Raw genomic sequence first — 4,355 nt, forward strand, 5'->3', positions numbered from 1 at the left:
ATTAGTAATAGTAACTTTTTAAAAGATAGAATCTCACTCTGTTGCCCAGGCTGGAGTGCAGTGGTGTGATCTCGGCTTATTGCATCCTCTGCCTTCTGGGATCAAGCAATTCTCTTGTCTCAGCCTCCTAAGTAGCTAGTGCCACAGGTGCACGCCACCACGCCTGGCTAATTTTTGTATTTTTTTTTTTTTTTACATTTTATCAGGTATTTTAATGTAGCGATGATTTAAAGTATACAGGAGAATATGCTTAGGTTACATACAAATACTATGCCTTTCTATGTAAGGGACTTGAGCATCTGCAGATTGTGGTATTCACAGCTAAATAGACTGCTCTGTGCAAGGACAGAGGCCCTACAGTGAAGTGAAAAGTAGACACTTGATTGTGGACTAATTTTTCCAGTATTTCCCAAAAACTTACAGCTAACAATATAATATTAAACATGTTTTATTAGCATCTTATACATCTGACACTCTCTCCTAAGCATCCAGTTTATTTTTTAGTCGCGGGTTACTTACTAAAAGTCTGTGTAACATGAGCTCACATCAGATCAGAAAACATCAAGTGGGTAGTATTTTTGACTGAATTAACATACAAAAGAAATTGCCTGTATCATGTATATGGGCTCCAAGGGTAGTTCATAGTTCAGCCTCTTCATTCTTTTCTGCTTTTGTCACCTGATATAGAAAATGATCTATAAAATCCCTATAAATAAGACATGAGTTTTGCCTGTAATGCGTAGGATGAAAAAAGGCCAGTGCTGCATGCTGTGAAACAATAGCAACTTTATAGGGGAATCCAAGGTCTGTGTGCACAAAAATTATAAATGCCATTTTCTGTTGTGCTGGAAAAACTGAAGTTTAAAACACAAATCAACTAAGCCTTTCAAGGATGAGGTATCACAACACTGGTAGCTGTTAATATATTCATTTTAAGTAAGACTGGATGTTAAAAATATAATCACTGTAATTAATAAAGTTGAGGGAAAACACAAAGATCAGCTAATAGGGGTAAAAGATCATTTAGGGTAAAATAAATGTAACATTCTTTATGTTCTCAATCACCTGGGAAGGCAGACTGTGGAGTATCAGGAAATAAGAGTTTTCTTATTTTCAACATGGAGGTATACACTTCAGAATTCAGAAGGTAACTGAGGCTATAAATAGTAATTAAAAGAACAATACAGAAGAAAGCAGGGGGAGTTCCATTGTCCAGCTGTTGCAATTTTCCTGAAATCTTGTTTTTTGAGCCTCTTCTATTTAAGGACAAAACAATTTAGCACACAACGAAAACCTCAAAAAGGGTGCCAGTTGGACCACAAAGCACTGAACTTTCATTAGGATGCAAAAGCCATTTTGAAAAACAATCTCCACTGTATGTCAAGTTATTTCACTCCTCAATGCAACATGCAACTCAATGAAATATAATTTGAGTAGTGTTGTGTTGGTATGCATCATGATTATGACTCCAAGAAGAATGTATCTAGTACATTCTAGAGGTTTTGTGGAGGACGCTGTAAAACAAAGTTTGAAGTAAACGATAATAAAATACAAAAATAAAAAACCAGGGTTTTTTTTCTCCAAATTCCTGGTTTAATAAGGACTTGTTTATTTTGAGGAAAAAAGGTCCCAAACATCAGGCTGTTCACAAAAATAACCCACAGTATCAACTTTAGAAAACAAACCTTAAGACTATAACACTAATTATTTTTCTAGAGGATGCATTTGACATGCCAACACTCATTCACAAAAATACATTGTTACATTTGTGTTGAACTGCCCCACACAGCACACTAATGTGGGGGTGTAACACACATACTTCTAACTCAAAGCTGCTTTCAGGAACTACTCAACTAAATGAGATTGCCTTTGCAGTTAGGGAAGCAACTACTGAACTTATGTATGAATGAAAAGAACTGTACTCCCTGCATAACAAGAGATTATTTTGGAGACAGTTGATAAAAACCATACATCCTTTTTATTGTTAAGTCATAAAGAGGTATCAAAATTAAAAGCAAAAATTACAGGGTAAGACTTAACAAAACTAGGAGCGTCAAAGGAAGTGAAAATGGGACTAGGCGCGGGGCAATATGAATTAATGAACATGGAAAGGACAAGGATGGGGAGAACAGTGAGCATGTGCTGAAGATACTAGGGGAGAGGATCTGGTGAAAAATTTGATCTTAGACAAGCGCCTAGGTAAAGAAATAATGGGATAAGATTTCTAAACCCCACTATGTGCTTAAGAGTCATCCTCGCCATTGGCGCTGTCTCTGTCATCCTCTCCTTCCTCAGCCTCTTTTTCATCATCCTTGATCAGCTCCAGCTGATCATCCCCCATCTTCATTATCATCATCATCCAGTAGGTCCCCCTCCTCAGCAGAGTCATCTGCACCCCCCTCAGACTCCATCTTCACATTAGTCTCATCTTTCTTCACGGAGCTGCTGCTCTGCTCCTCTTCTGACTTACCGTTCTTCATCTCTACTGCTTGTTTGCTCTGTTCCTTTTCAATTTTTTCCAGGTTTTCCAGGAGAGAATCCACTTTTTGTTTTATCTGGGTCAACTCCTTCTTAATGGCCTGAAGGTCATCTCCTTTCAACTTTCCAGACTTGGAAGATCCCCGCTGTCCACTCTTAGAATTAAAGCCACTTTTGCCCCTTCGTGAGGTGTTTCCTGATACACGCTGACGTTTCGAGGGCACTACAGCCCGAGCAATAGGAGGAGGAGGAGGTACACGTGCTGGGTAACTGTACATCCTATCATAATAGTCCCGTTGAAAGTCATAGTCCAAGTCAAAAGAAGAGATCTCCGCTGCAGATCGTTTCACACCTGCTTTTCCTCGGTTCACTTTTGGCTCTGCAGCCAGGTTAATACCTCAAACCTGGCCAGCAATCATTCTGCCATCCTCTCCTGCTACAGCAGCCCGGGCATTTCTCTCATTAACATATTGAACGAACGCAAAGCCCTTATGAACAGAGCAGCCCACAATTTTGCCGTACTTCGAAAAGATTGCCTCCACATCAGATTTCTTGACCACAAGAGTGTTGAGATTCCCAATGAACACACGGGAGTTCATGGAGCGAGGATCTGTCCTGTTGGTAACGTTGCTGGCCATTGTGTTTGATGATAAGGTTTCTCACAAAGCTGAAAATGTAGCTGAAGATCAAAAAAATCTCACAGGAGAGGGGAGGGAGAAGAGATTCGATTCTGAGTCTCCTACTCCCGGATTCTGCGTGGAGAAACCGACTGCTGGACGAGGTCGGCAACGCGGACACCTAATTTTTGTATTTTTAATAGAGATGGGGTTTTGCCATGTTGCCCAGGCTGGTCTGGAACTCCTGGCCTCAGGCAATCCACCTGCCTCGGCCTCCCAAAGTGCTGGGATTACAGCTGTGAGCCACTGCATCCCGCCTAGTAATAATAATTATTAAATTATTAATTTAGAAACCTACCTAGCAGTGAGATTATTGCACATCTTTAAGATTTTGAAACACAAATTAATACCTTCTATAGGAAGCTCTCATTGCTCTTACTAGCAAACACTGATAAAACTTAATATCTAAGAAAAGATTTAAAACTGGGGGAAATATAGTGGAACCTAGTATAATAGGAAATTTAATATATCTAGAAGATATTATCATAAATTGTCCAAAAATATACTAATGCAAATACGGTATTTCTTGGTATGGGTTTTAGAGAAAGCAAATAAATTAGCGTATAGGGCCCACTTGGGAAGAATATGTTATGATGCCAGATCCAGTGGTCCAGATCTAACAACTAGATGTTACCCCTACTACAAGATACCCAAAACATTTGAAATGTCTTGAAAGTATAGCATGCATTATTAGCTATATGACTAACTTTTCACATTCTTTCTTTGAGGCTAGTGTTTCAATAGGGGCTTTATTAAAAAGGTACAGTATGACTGACATATTATCAGCAGGAGAGGAAAAAAAAAAGAATTGCTACCAGCGCTAATGTCTGGATTAAGAAATATTAAGTGATGTGAAGTTTCAAATGTCTCTACATTGCAAGTTGGTCTTCAGGCAAACTAGACTTTATGTAGAGTTCTAGCTAGTTGCATTTGAAAGACCAGACTCTCTCTGGGTATCTAGGCATGCTTTTCAGAATAGGTCCTTTTCACACAGGGATTAAAGAGGCTTCTTCTCACTTGTCTGACCTGGTTCTTTTATGTTACCTTTATTGTACAGAGAATAAAGAGGAACCTCATCTTCAGTAAAATAAATCATGAAAACTTTTCATTGATTTGATATTCTCTTGGACTGTACAACCTTCCACAGCTGAATAGACAGAAACTCTTTATCCTTTATTGAAAAAGTTTGAAAAAAGATGG

General features: G+C 38.8%; 1 pseudogene across 1 annotated transcript; it reads right to left on the bottom strand.

The window, feature by feature from the left end:
* Positions 1 to 1,557: 1,557 nt before the first annotated feature.
* On the bottom strand, positions 1,558 to 3,266 carry LOC111524893 (annotated as a pseudogene). Its single transcript, XR_002725897.2, has one exon. The product of XR_002725897.2 is annotated as a heterogeneous nuclear ribonucleoprotein C pseudogene (transcript).
* Positions 3,267 to 4,355: the final 1,089 nt, after the last annotated feature.

This window comes from Piliocolobus tephrosceles, chromosome 15, assembly GCF_002776525.5.
Source record: "Piliocolobus tephrosceles isolate RC106 chromosome 15, ASM277652v3, whole genome shotgun sequence".
NCBI lineage: Eukaryota > Metazoa > Chordata > Mammalia > Primates > Cercopithecidae > Piliocolobus > Piliocolobus tephrosceles.